The 14,887-nt window shown below is 44.0% G+C and overlaps 1 long non-coding RNA gene across 1 annotated transcript in view; it reads right to left on the bottom strand.

The window, feature by feature from the left end:
• LOC309334636 overlaps window positions 1–14,887 on the bottom strand; it is a 115,344-nt gene that overhangs the window by 37,555 nt on the left and 62,902 nt on the right. The window lies entirely within an intron of this gene.

Here is a 14,887-nt window from a genome sequence, read left to right as displayed (position 1 = left end):
TTACAATAAGTCTGACAAATTGTCAGCCTGCCTGGTTGAGGGCTGGCACCAGGAGGCACCAGGGCCCGCCCAGCCCAAGACATTTTGGCACCTGAGGCAAATCCACCAAGGAAGAAAGGGGGAATGAAGATCTACATCAGGAACACAGAGGGATATAAAGATGTACATCAGAATATGCTGCACCGGTGGATCCTACCGCCTGAGGCGGTTGCCTCACCTTGCCTCATGGGTGGGCTGGCTCTGGGTCGGTGGGGAGGGTTCAATTCAATCCCATGGGTGCAGTTGCACATGCTGGGAAGTATGGATCATGCCATATTCTTCATTAGGAAAACTGGGATTTGTTTTATTGAATGATTTTATAGTACAAAAAACATTACAACCATACTACCACAAAATACAATTGAGAAATAAAAATTACATACATCAATATTTTGTTTGTTATTTGTTATTTACTGTCTTGTTTCCTCCCAAACATCCCATACAAAACACCCACACACCCACACCCACACCCACACCCACAACAACAACAACAAATAAATAAATAATTATCCTCCCCCCCCCCTTTTATCTTACAAAATCTTTTCTTCAATTTTGACTTCCAGGAAAATTGGGATTTGTTTTAAAGCAAAACTATTTCCTGGAATTACATTTGGTCCAAAAAATGCATTCCAGTAACACAATAAAAGGAAACAGTTGTTTCTTGTGAAGAGTCGTCGTCTTTTCATCTCCCTTCTCAAGGATGACTCCGTGACGTAGCTACAGTTTCCTCACAATTTAAGACAGCCACTCTTGTGTGCTGGGGTTTCCAACAGTGAACATTTCAAAGCATTGAGCTTCAACGCCAATTATATTTTGGAAGGTTCTAGAACTTGGAGACCACAGGGCCAGCAATTCACCCAAAAGAGCACATATGAAGCCTCTGCCTCAGTGACCTATGCTGTTTCATCACCTGAATGAAAGAACACAGGGATTGCCTTGTTACTGTGGGAATGTTCTGGGGTGCAGGAGAGGATATATTGACTAATTATATCCTTATCCAACTTGTGCTAACAAGTTCCCAAAATATCAGCAGAGTTTATAGACATTCCCCTTTAAGTTCGCAACGGTAACGCTTGCACAGGTTCGCTAGAACCTCTATAATAATTACTCTGGTAATTTCCCCTTTTGTTCCCTCTTAAAATACAAGACACGACACAGTCTTTATAAAAGTATAAAAGAGTTTACTCACGTTCCGTTCACAATATGATCCCAGAAGGTAGGCAGGCTTAAAAAGGTTACATGCAGTTAGAAATTATCTTATAGGAAGATAGTACTGTCCTCTCTTGGCTGGGAGCCAAGAGGGCATGTTGCTCCTTCAGAAGATGAAGATGGCAGAGAGGCAAGAGGCAAGAGAGAGAGTGGCTGCCTGCCCTGTGCTTTTATCATTACCTGCACAGGTGAGGCCACACCCACCTCTGGTCACATGCGGAGGAAGTCCGTCCCCAGGAAGTTTACCTGCTTGCTGGACAGACATCCCTCCCCATGTTCTAACATGTACACTCTAGGAATGTTGTCATTGACTGCTCCTGTGTTTACATCCCACATACCCCTTCTCAGGCAATACAACATACACAAAACATAAACAACTTTATTCAACCACCCAGAGTCCCAGCTTGACACGTAGATTCTGGAAACTCTCTCTTGGTAGGGGTTTCGTCAGGATGTCAGCAGTCATCTCTTGGGTGCTGCAGTAGGATAGTTCCACAAGTCCATCCTGGATCATCTGGCGTATGTAGTGGTATTTAACCCCAATGTGTTTTGTTCTGGCCAGGAACTTCTCACTCTGCGTCAGCTTCAGGCAACTTTGATTGTCCTCTAGCAAGCTGACAGGCCCTTTTCTCACCAACCCAAAGTCCTTTATGAGTTGATCAAGCCAGGCGATCTCTCTGCAGGCTTCTGTTGCTGCAACGTATTCTGATTCTGTGGAAGATAATGCTACACAGCTCTGTTTATAACTGCCCCATGAAACAGGTCCATCACCAAACATGAAAACATGACCACTTGTTGATTTATAATCAGCATTATCCCCAGCCCAATCCGCATCAGTATACCCAACCAACTTAGGGTCTCTGACGGCTGGTAACCTTAATTTACAATTCATGGTACCCTTCAAATATCGCACCACCCTCTTTACACCTGCCCAATCATGCTCAGTGGGAGAATTCACTTTTCTGCTAAGAATCCCCACAGCATTTGCTAAGTCAGGTCTACATGTGGTAACTAAATACAAAAGTTTACCAATCGCCGACCTGTAGTCATTGTTGTCTGGCAACTGCTTCGAATCCTCCTGATTCTTCAGGAAGTCAGTAGCCATCGGTGTAGCGACTGGATGTGCGTCTTGCATCTGCATGTGCTCAATTAGCTCGTGGATCTTCTGTCTTTGGCTGAGAAGAAATGAGCCGTCCTCTTCTCTTTCCACCTGGATCCCGAGGTAGTACTGGACATCTCCTAGCTCCTTGACCTCCACCTCTTTGCTAAGGTGTTTTACTATTTGTGTATAGTCTTTCTCACTTGCTGTGGCAATAATCAGGTCATCAACAAAAGCTAAGATATATGAGAATTGTCCATTATTTGACTTACTGTACAAGCACTTGTCAGCGTCGCCTTGCTTGTACCCAAGTTGCGTCAGCATTTTATGCAACTTCTGGTTCCAGGCTCTAGCAGCCTGTTTAAGTCCATAAAGTCCTTTCTGCAGTTTGCACACTAAATGTGCCTCATGTGGTTTCACAAAACCTTTGGGCTGTTTCATATAAATTTCTTCAGAAATCTGCCCATGTAGAAAAGCGGTAGCAATGTCTATGTGTTTCACTCTCATTTTCTTGGAGGCTGCAATGCTTAGAAGCATTCTTACGCTGCTGTACCTCACAGTTGGTGCAAAAACTTCATCGTAATCTTCACCAAAACGCTGTGAAAATCCCTGTGCTACAAGTCTAGCTTTGTAGCGCTGCACTTCTCCTTCTGACCCCTTCTTAACCTTGAAAACCCATTTACTCCCGATGGCCTTCTTACCGGGAGGCAGCTCAGTGAGTGTCCAGGTCTTGTTCTGATGCAGTGCATCCATCTCCTCCTGCGCGGCCTTCCTCCAGAGACTGGCTTCTGCAGCTGGCATCTCCTGTATCTCTTCCCAAGTGGAAGGTTCCTGTGGAAACGCCGACCCTGCAAAGTAGGACAACCGTAATGGTGGGACACCTTTGTTGGTTCTGGACGAGCGTCTGACCTCTGGTTCTGGGACCGCATCAGCTTCCTCATCCTCCTCCAACGCAGGCATGTCCCCATCTGAGTCCTCATCTTCGTCTCTGGTGCCGCCAGGGTTCTGGTCCTCTGTGTCGCCTGTAGGGGGTGCTGTAACACTCGAAGGCAGATTAGTACTTTGTGGGGTCTCAAAAGGGAAATATACAAATTCTTGAGTCCTTTCTGACTCATCAGAAGAATCCACAACAGTGTTCTTAGTGTCTACTTTTCCATATTCATCAAAATAAACCGCATGGTATGCATTTGTCTTACCAGTTTGTAAGTCCATAATTCTATATCCTTTGCCTCCAGAGGCGTATCCCACCAGGATACCTGCTTTTGCCCTGGAGTCAAGCTTGTGTCTGTGTTCCTTGGGCACGTGGAAGTAACACGGACTTCCAAACACACGTATGTGCGACAGATTGGGAGCTTTCCCATGCCAAAGTTCAAATGGTGTGCGCTCTGCACCTTTAGTTGGCAGTCTATTCTGCAAATAGACTGACGTGTACACTCCTTCGGCCCACAGCTTCTGTGGCAAACATGCATCCTTTAGCATGCACCTTGTCATGTCCATAATGGACCTAAACTTTCTCTCAGCTATGGCATTCTGCTGTGGTGTGTAAGGAATTGTGGTTACATGTGCAATTCCTTCCTTGGCCAGGAGAGCCTGCATTTCATTTGAGCAGTACTCACCTCCATTGTCGCTCATTAGCACAGCTGGAGCTCTTTGGAATTTATTCTTGACCATGGCAATGTATTCCTGGAGCTTGTCCACTGTCTCACTCTTCTCTTTGAGGAAATACACAACACAAAATCTTGAAAAGTCATCCAGAAATATTAAAATATATCTATTCTTTCCCAGTGAGGGAACACTCATGGGTCCACATATGTCAGTGTGCACTATGTCAAGCACTTTGTTGCTTCTTTGTTCTGCACAACGTGGAAATGAAGGTTTTACAGCCTTCTCAGTAATACAGCTTATGCACTTTGCTGGAGCTTTGTTGCTCTGCTTTACCTGCAAACCTCTTACAAGATCTCTTTTCTGTAGATCCAGAATGACGTTGGTGTCTCTATGTCCAAGCCTTCTGTGCCATAGGTCCAGATCTGCTTCATCCTTCTGGCTGGAATGTGCCACTTTTGCAGACTGATTCTCTGAAAGATCAAGCTCATATACACCATTGATTAGCTCTGCTTGAGCAAACACTTTGCCATTTCTAGTCACCTTGCATTCTCCATTTCCAAATGTGATCTGGAAACCTTTCTTGTCCAGTGTGGACACGCTGATTAAATTGCAGCTCAGCTCTGGAACATACAAAACTCTAGAGATTGTGTTCTCAATGCATTCATTGTTTATATTGCATTTCAGACTCATGGAACCTGCACCTTTTGCTTTAACAATGTTGCCATCTGCAATTTCAATTTCAGATCCTTCTTCATCATTTATCTCATTAAAATAGTCCTTTTTATATGAAAAATGTGAGCTGGCACCTGAATCAATTATCCATTTATTACGTCTATTTTCACGATTCTGGACAGCTAAATTCCTTTCTTGCAGTAGCCATGTGCATTCGCATTTCCCCTTCTTTTCCCCTTTTGGCTGAAAGGGGTGGGGTTTCTTGGCTTTAGGAGCCTTGCAATTCTTTGCAATGTGTCCTTCTTTGTTACAATTGAAACAAATCACTTTCTTAGGCATCTCTTTGGACTTTGTACATTGCCTAGATGCATAACTGCTGTCCTTGCTTCTAGCATTTCTCACTGGAGATTCAGCTCTATCTCTGCATTCTTCTTTTAAATAACCAATCAAGTCTTTAAAAGTCAGACCTTGTCTATGATCCATCAAACTTACAAATGCGCTAAAGCGTGGTCCAAGTGATGACAACAAAAATGCTATCTTTGTATCTTCATCAAAAGCTTTGGGAGTCAAATCAATTCTCTGAATAATCTCAGTGAACTTGTTGATGTGCTCTGTGAATTCCTCTTTTGAATTCATCCTCACTCTGGTTAATTTACACACCAAGTTTCTGAAGCAGTTTATGCTAGATTCTCCATACACGCGCTCAATATCTCTTAAGATTTGAGATGCATCATCTGTACTATTTATTAATGATAGCTGCTCATCACGAAGTCCACTCAAAATTATGTGTCTAGCTTCGCTGTTCATGCGTTTCCAAGCACTTATCTTGGCTAAAGCTTCCTCAGACGATCCCGTAGGTTGAGGGTTTAAAGCTTCCAAAATGTGCTTATAATCTAAACATGCTATCAAGCGCTGCTTCCAGTGTATGAAATTGTGTTCATTCAGCACAGGCATTCCTAGCTTTGCATCACTATCAAAAGCTGCTCTAGCCATCTTAAAATCCAAAAATTTGAAAATTCTTCAAAATTTCAAAATTTCTCAAAATTTTAAAATCAAAATCTCAAAAATCTCAAAAATGCAAAACAATTCTTCACTGCCTTGGGTCACTGTGAACTCTGAGGGAAGGGGGGGGGTTGCTTAATCCCCACTGCACAATGGAACAAAGGACCATGTGCTTACCAGGAAGTTAACTCAGAAAAATACTACTCAACTCAAAATCACAATCCAATGCAATCCTTCAAAAATACGCAGAAATATGCAATACTGGGCCCATAACCCTTTGTGGGAATGTTCTGGGGTGCAGGAGAGGATATATTGACTAATTATATCCTTATCCAACTTGTGCTAACAAGTTCCCAAAATATCAGCAGAGTTTATAGACATTCCCCTTTAAGTTCGCAACGGTAACGCTTGCACAGGTTCGCTAGAACCTCTATAATAATTACTCTGGTAATTTCCCCTTTTGTTCCCTCTTAAAATACAAGACACGACACAGTCTTTATAAAAGTATAAAAGAGTTTACTCACGTTCCGTTCACAATATGATCCCAGAAGGTAGGCAGGCTTAAAAAGGTTACATGCAGTTAGAAATTATCTTATAGGAAGATAGTACTGTCCTCTCTTGGCTGGGAGCCAAGAGGGCATGTTGCTCCTTCAGAAGATGAAGATGGCAGAGAGGCAAGAGGCAAGAGGCAAGAGAGAGAGTGGCTGCCTGCCCTGTGCTTTTATCATTACCTGCACAGGTGAGGCCACACCCACCTCTGGTCACATGCGGAGGAAGTCCGTCCCCAGGAAGTTTACCTGCTTGCTGGACAGACATCCCTCCCCATGTTCTAACATGTACACTCTAGGAATGTTGTCATTGACTGCTCCTGTGTTTACATCCCACAGTTACGTCTAAACAAATGGTCCTCTAGTCCAGCACTCTGTCTTCAGCTTTGGCTAGACAAATGCGCTTCTGAAATTCAACTGCAGGATGCAATGATGGAGACTTCCTCCTCCTACTCTTTGCCCTCAGAATCTGGATATCAGTATGTAGATTCCATTTTCGCTATCACAGGCAACAGCCATTGATGAACCTAGTGTCAGGATGCATAAGACGCGCCGTCACGTCATACGTTCCATTCAGGATGCAAACGGGGTTCCGGAACAGATCCCGTTCACATCCCGAGGTACCACTGTATAAAGACAAAACAAAAAATTCCTTCCAGTAGCACCTTAAAGACCAACTAAGTTAGTTCTAGGTATGAGCTTTCATGTGCATGCACACTTCTTCAGATACACTGAAACAGAAGTCACCAGACCCTTCTATATAGTGAGAAGGTGGGGAGGGGTATTACTCAGAAGGGTGGTGGGAATGGGTGATTGGCAGATAGCTGTGATGAGCCTGTTGACGACTCTTAACGACTGCAATAGGTCTTACAGGAAAAAGCAAGGGGTGAGAAGGTGAAAAATGGCTTTGTCATGTATAATGAGATAAGAATCCAATGTCTTTGTTCAGACCAGGTCTCTCCATGGTTTTAAGTTTGGTAATAAGTTGCAATTCAGCAGCTTCTCTTTCCAGTCTATTTCTGAAATTCCTTTGTAATAGAACAGCTACTTTGAGATCTTGTATAGAATGTCCTGGGAGATTGAAGCGTTCTCCTACTGGTTTCTTTGTCTTGTGATTCCTGATGTCAGATTTATGCCCGTTTATCCTTTGGCGTAAGGTTTGGCCTGTTTGGCCAATATAGAGAGCTGAAGGACACTGTTGGCATTTGATGGCATACACAATGTTAGACGATGAGCAATTAAATAGTCCCGAGATGGTATGTGTGATGTTGTTGGGGCCAGTAATGGTGTTATCCGGGTGTATGTGGCAGCAAAGTTGGCATCTGGGTTTATTGCAGGCTCTGGTGCCAGTGTCCGTGTTAAGTCTGGTTGTAGTATTATTGTGGGTTAGGAGTTGTTTAAGATTGGGTGGCTGTCTGTAGACAAAGAAACGTCTTCCTCCCAGAGCTTGAGAAAGAGAACTGTCATTGTCCAGGAGAGGTTGTAGATCTCTGATGATGCGTTGTACTGTTTTAACTTGGGAGCTGTATGTGCCTCTGAGCTGTATCTGCCTCTGAGCTGTGCCCCCCCCCCGCAAACCCCGGTTATAAATCTAAACTGCCTTCCTCTTCCTCCTCCCTGGAAGGTTCAGCCTGGGGAGGCAGTCTCCACCATTCCTTCTCTGCCCAGGCCCTGACATCTAGTCACTCCTTCCAAAATAATAATAATAATAATAATAATAATAATAATAATTTATTATTTGTACCCCGCCCATCTGGCTGGGTTTCCCCAGCCACTCTGGGCGGCTTCCACAGAGACCAAAAATACACTAAAATGTCACACATTAAAAACTTCCCAGAACAGAGCAAACAATAGCAAACTCATGTGATGAGTGCCAACAGGGACTGTAGGGAAAACAAGGCTACTGAGTAAACAAGGGAGAGTTATCAGCATGTTTGTGGAACCCAAAGGTTTGCAGAAGTGCAAAAAAAGCCTTAAAAATAAAACACCTAAGGAGCTGTCTTTCCTGGCCCCAAATAGCCCACACAGGACTGAATAAACACAGCTGCGCCCGCCACAGACTGCACAAAAGTCTTCCCCAACATGGTGCCCTCCAGATCATTTTGACAACTCCCATCAGACCCAGCCGAAACATGTCGAGGGCACCAGGTTGGGGAGAGCTGCTGTAGAGTGACAGGAAAGAAAAAAACAACAACCGTGGGATAGGGAAAGCACTCAGACAGGGGGAACACTGCAACATTTTGTTGCAGATTTGTTTCTTCTCCTTTCCAGCACTTTGCTCTGATGGGTAAGGATTTACATACCCAAAGAGAGATGTCAGCAGCTTTGGTAGTCCATATTTGTTGTGCCCTCTGCTGTAAATAAAAATATGCCCTTTTCCCTTATGGGGTATCCAAGAGCCCATATGGAGTCCTTACATAGGTTCCCTATTGGTAGGAGAAAATAACAGAGGCCAACCAGAGAATATTGAGAAGCAAAGCAGCTAGTAAGCTTGATCTTTATTGATCTGTTGCAACAGGGTGCTCCCCTCACATGCAGGAAAGGAGGAGGACCCACAAAAATGCTGTGCAAGGGCTTATAAAGACTTGAAATTCCCATCCTGTAGACCAAGACCACCCCCAGAAACATTATACATACATCACAGAAGGGGTGTAACCTAAGACCACCCCTCAGAAAAGGCGGTCTAAAACAGAACATTTGCATGTTGTTTTTCTCCTGCCACTTGTTTATTTCCTGTCTGGCAGGTTACTTGATTGGATTGCCTGAGGAGCCTGGCCATTCTTTTGTAGTGATAAAAAGTGATAAATACTTAGTTCCTGGGCCAGGTCACAGGCTCACACCCTATTCAAACACAGACATAACCTTAAGAGAGGATTTGTGAAGGAAAAGACAATTGGGAGGTTTTTCCACTTTGACCATGCAGAGAAACATTTGCTCAGTTTAGGAATCAAAAATGGCTTCAGGTCAGTCTTCTTGTGCTGATCTATGTACGTGTAGTTATGAACATTACCATATATCTAGGACCATAAAATTCCTATCACACCACACAACCCTAATTTAAAGTGTGTACAGGCATGTGAACATGCGTGTACATGCATCCAGGTTTGTACAGGTTAGGTAATGCGAGTCAAATGCAATAGCATTCTTGTGCAGTCATACGTGAATCTTGTGGCACCGTCCACATGATCTTTGCTTCACCGTGCAAGCCCACATTTGTGCACCTACTTGTGCATGTGAGTGTGTGTGTGTGATCCCTGTTCCATTTATGCCCCTCCTGGATCCCAGCCGTTGGTTAGGAAAGCTTCCAGTCCCTTCTCTGGGGCTATATTTTCGTCTCACTTTTATTATATTTATCTTTGTTTTTCCTACTGGCCGCAGAAGTTATTTTAAATTTTTTCAGGATATTAAATAAACGCTGTGGCTAGGGGGGCGGGGGCCCAGAAAACCTAAAATTCCTGCCCCATCAGAAAGAGAGAGAGAGAGCGCGCACAGGAAGGGCCCGATAGGAGCTGTGTCTATTTAGATGGAGCATTAGCCTTGAAGAGATCAGAGGCACCACAAGCCTGGCTCGAGTTCTCTGGTGTCTGGACACAAACATAGGCAAAAGGCAGGCGGGAAGAGCGGGGAGTCAAAGAGAACACACAGTATGTGCCTGGCTGAGAGCTGATGATGAATCAGAGGCGTGACACTTTTCCCTAGCCAGATAACACCATTATGAAGCTAGTACCAAAAAGTGCTAATTATTTAGAGTGTGCCAGGTGGTATACCGTATATTGTATATGCAATATACAGAAACGATGCGCTCCCATTCCAGAGGGTTATATAGTCTATGTTGGAAGAACTGGGAAGGAGGTCAAGGGGTAGTCAGTGGAGAGGAGTGGGGCAGGAAGTGGTGTAGACTCCCTTCCCCAGGGAGGCAAAGTTTTCAGAAGCTTGGAGGATTAGTGGCTGGTCAGAAGCAACACCAGGCTGGGGTCAAATGAGATGCACGGCTGCTGCCTAAAATAGCAGCTGCTTGCCTTGCTCCACCACCACCCAAACGGCAACATCTAGTAAATCTTACCTGTCTCCTGGTGTCCCTGGGTTCCACATTTTTCCACCCGAAAGCAGGAGCAGCCAGATATGTGGGGAGGAATGCTAGGTCATCACAGGCAAAGGTAAACTTGTTGTTATTGTTATGGGAGTGGAAGCAGGAGACAGACTGCCATACAGATAGGTGTGCAAGGTAACTAAAGAACGTCTCTAAAAGTTATGAGTCCATCTCGCCCAAGGCCATCCCCTACGGTGGGCTGAAAAGGGCTTCCAAGCCTGCCTTCTTTCCTTTTTCAACCTAGATCCATCTGCCTCCGTCTGTTTCAGACCATCTGGAGAGATTTGACAACTGGTGCTTCCAGTTTTTGCTTTCCAAATTGTTGTAAGAATTCTAAGGTCCCAAATATAGAATAGACACTCATAAATGTACAAGGCAAACACACACATAAGTATATGGACTGCGCGTCTGAAATAGTGCAGGAGAGCAGTCCTGAAGCCATTTTGACTCTCCCAAATTGACTTCAAATATTTCTCTTCAAGGAGGAAGGAAATGGGAGAGCCTCTCATCTTTTGCTTATCTGTTTCAAGGGCATATTTGTGTATGAATAGGGTAAACCTGTGATCTGGATTCGGGAATTAAAGTATTTACCATCACAAAAGAATGGCCAGGCTGCCCAGGTAAAGCAATCAGTGACCATTATCAGGTATCCTGGCAGACAGGTTTTCTGCTGTAGACCGCCTCCTGTGATGTATTTCTGCTGCAGACCCGCCTCCTTTTGTGATGTACGTATGATGTTTTGGGGGGTGGTCTTGAGCTACAGGGTGGGAAATTTCAAAAGTCTATATAAGGGTTTGCGTACCATTGTTCTGGGTTCCTCCTCCCTCCTGCGTGTGGTGAGTGGGGACCCTGTTGCAACAGTTTAATAAAGATCAGGCTTACTGGCCGCTTTGCTTCTCAATATACTCTGGTTGGCCTCTGTTATTTTCTCCTACCAATAGGGAACCTACTTAAGGACTCTATACAGGCTCTTGGATACCCCATAAGGCAAAGGAGCAGTGTTTTCTTATAACAAAATGGATTCTGGTATATCATGTTGACTGTTTTCCCCATGGATGGAGAACCAACAGTGTTTGCTTTAAAAATTAACAACCAACAACTTAATTTGACAAAGTGTTTCTGAGCATGCACACCCAAATCGTTCTGTTTCTAAAATGTGTATCATTTAAAAAACAGAACAGTGGTACCTCGGATTAAGTACTTAATTCGTTCCGGAGGTCCGTTCTTAACCTGAAACTGTTCTTAACCTGAAGCACCACTTTAGCTAATGGGGCCTCCTGCTGCCACCACTGCACAATTTCTGTTCTCATCCTGAAGCAAAGTTCTTAACCCGAGGTAATATTTCTGGGTTAGCGGAGTCTGTAACCTGAAGCGTATGTAACCTGAAGCGTATGTAACCCAAGGTACCACTGTATTCCACAACAGCTTTCAATACCAGAAACATCCCAAGGCTGTGAACACGGCACCAGCTTAAAACATAGATGATGCTTTTTCTCAATCTTTGATTGAACCTGGTTTTGGGGGTAGAGGGAAGCATCAAAACACAGCATTCTATGAGAAATTGTGGAATGGATACATATGATTGATATGGAATGTGGCTAATGTCGTTTGTGCACTGCTTCCCAAGAGAGCAGTGGGTGCAAACTGGATGCAGAGTAAACAGAAGGATGTACACACCTCAAGTTGCCTGCAAACGTATCAAAATTGGAGTTATAGCCATTTAGAGAAGCTGTAATCCGGAAGAAGGAGAAGCTATAATCTGGAAGGAGGAGAAATCTTTTCTTTCTTGTTAAGACAGACCACCTTGCAACACTAAGTTTTCAAAGGCTGCACCGCAAAAATCAGAAAAGTGCAAAATCAAAAGGATTGCTACATTCCAATCCACACATTAGTTTGGGAGGTGCAGAGCTGGTCAGCGCACTTTGAAATACGGACCGATCAACTTCCTCAAGTATGCCTCATTTTAATATGTTTAAACTGCCAATAACTTTCTTGCCACATTCGGAGAAGTATAAATAAAAGCAGTGTATAACTAAGTTCCCATCTGCACCATCTGGTCTGCGAGGTGTGGACCAGGTCCATTCATATCGGAATTCACAGAGATTTAATTTCACAAGCATCCTTAGCTAGCACCCATGGTTAAAAGGGATCCCCTTTCAAAAGCTATTGGAACATTGGTGGCAAGATGATACCCTCTTTCTCTTACCAACTCTCACTCCTCTTTCCTCCTGAGAATTCTTTTTGCTAGGTGAATTTATTCTTATATCTGTTCCAATCAGTGCCAGGTTTACGTATAAGCTAAACAAGCTATACCCCCCAAAATTTTTTTAAAAAAGATTACATTTCCAAAATATAAGATAAAAACCAAATTAAAAAACCTACATACAGCAACAGTGTTTTGTGTTGAGTAGGCTCCTATGATGTAAATAATGGGCCCCGCCTGCTATCCTGCTCCCTAAAATATCACTGGTTCGCTCATTTCTATATAAAGGGTACCTACATTCTGCATGGACTGGTTGCATGGCAACACGTGCAAATGGCTTTAGATACCTATTAGGTCCATAAGTTACCATATAGCATATATTCAAAACAAAAAACAGCGACAATTTGTTGTTGACAAAGGACAGCTGGACATATAAAGGGCCCCATTACCTTCAGTAGCTTAGAACCTCATCAAACCTAAATCCGGCCCTGGTTCCAATGTTATTGCATATTAACTGAACATATCATTCCTTATCGCCAATGGGATTTTGGATAATGAACCTCCTTTTGTTTCATGGAGTAAAATGTGTGAAATCTGGGGTAAAAGAAAAGCCATATTCTTTTCGCTGTCATTCCAGTGACAAACCAGAATGAAATTCTTCCGACAGGCAATGGCAGAGATTGAACACTCACGCGTTTCTCAAATATAGAAATATAGATAGCACTGCTGCTTTCTCCCTCCCAACCCCCTTTTTTCTGCCAAGCTACCACAAAAAGCCAAGGAATGAACTGCAAAGCATTCGAGAAAGGGAACCACTTCATAGGCAGCTGCCTTGGACCTTGGGCGAAGACCTCCCCTCTCCCCCAGCTGCCACCCACAACAGCCACTCGGGCGAGTGTGGTTAGTGGAAGAGTCTACACACCATCAAAACACACCGAATGGTCCGATTAAAGGACGACCTCCCAGAAAGTCAATCACGAATCATCATCCACATAAATTGGGCAGGGAGCCACGAGTTTCTCTCTCCTTCACTCCCAACCCCTCTGCACAGGCCTGTTCTTTGGAAGAGCTAAGGTTCCTCATGCCTAGGGAAAAAACAAAACAAAGGGAAGGGTGAACGAGAGATTTAGAGAAAAGCTTTGAAGACTTTGCCTGAGTTTTGGTTCCCCTCAGCTCACCAGCTTCACAAATTACCAAGAGTAAAAAAGAAGAAGAAGAAGGATTTGTGTGGATGTTCTTTATTAACCTTGAGGGAAGATTTCTAAAAGAATGAACTGCCCTGGAAAATGTAAGGAGCCTCAAGCAGGCGAGGACTGGCCAAATTAAGCATTGCGAGTTTGATCCAGATTGAGGCTACAATCCTAAACCTTGGAGCAAAGGTAAAGGGACCCCTGACCATTAGGTCCAGTCGTGGACGACTCTGGGCTGCGGCGCTCATCTCGTTTTACTGGCCGAGGGAGCCACCGTTTGTCCGCAGACAGTTTTTCCGGGTCATGTGGCCAGAATGACTGAGCTGCTTCTGGCGAAACCAGAGCAGCGCACGGAAACGCTGTTTACCTTCCCGCTGGAGTGGTACCTGTTTATCTACTTGCACTTTGACGTGCTTTCGAACTGCTAGGTTGGCAGGAGCAGAGACTGAGCAACGGGAGCTCACCCCGTTGCGGGGATTCGAACCGCCGACCTTCTGATCAGCAAGTCCTAGGCTCTGTGGTTTAGACCACAGCGCCACCTGCATCCCACATAAATCTTGGAGTAAGCCTCACCAACTCCAATAGGACTTACTTCTGAGTAGACATGATTGCAGGTAGTAATAAGACTGTAGGAAGCTTCCGTGAGTCTGCAGAAATAATTCTGGGGGGACGGGGCAAGGTCTATGACTTGCAATTTACGGGTTGTTGACCTATGACTGAACCCCACATACCATCACATGATGCTGAAGAGAAGCATCGAACAACAGTGGTGATTTACTGCATTGTGTGGTTTTGTACATTTCAGAACTAACTTCTGCCAAAGTGATTTACTTGCCCCTGTAACAATAACAGAGTACAACACTAGAAAGACATACAGCTTTAATTTGTCCACTGAACAACAATACTGTAGGACTCTAGTCTAAACTAAATTAAACCCCTCCTAAGGCTGAATTTCAGATATTTTACACCGAACCTGCCTTGGTTGTGGTGAGTGCCAGACACAGGGTCTGAAACCAGTCAGATTCTTGTTAATCTCTGCCTATCTGCAGCAAAAAGGAAAATATCACACAAAACGGACCACTCTTTAAACAAAAACGGGAGTCTTTGAGGGCGTTGGTCAAAATGGTCAATAACTTACAGTATATACATTTCTCCTTGGAATAATTGTTCTTCAACTTTTCTCACCAAACACAAGCAAGACAATTGATCCTCACTTCTTCACCCTATAGT

Source organism: Podarcis erhardii (genome assembly GCF_964252035.2).
Source record: "Podarcis erhardii genome assembly, chromosome: 2".
Classification (NCBI taxonomy): domain Eukaryota; kingdom Metazoa; phylum Chordata; class Lepidosauria; order Squamata; family Lacertidae; genus Podarcis; species Podarcis erhardii.
Note: the sequence above shows the minus strand (reverse complement) of the source record. Positions and strands in the feature narration are given on the sequence as shown.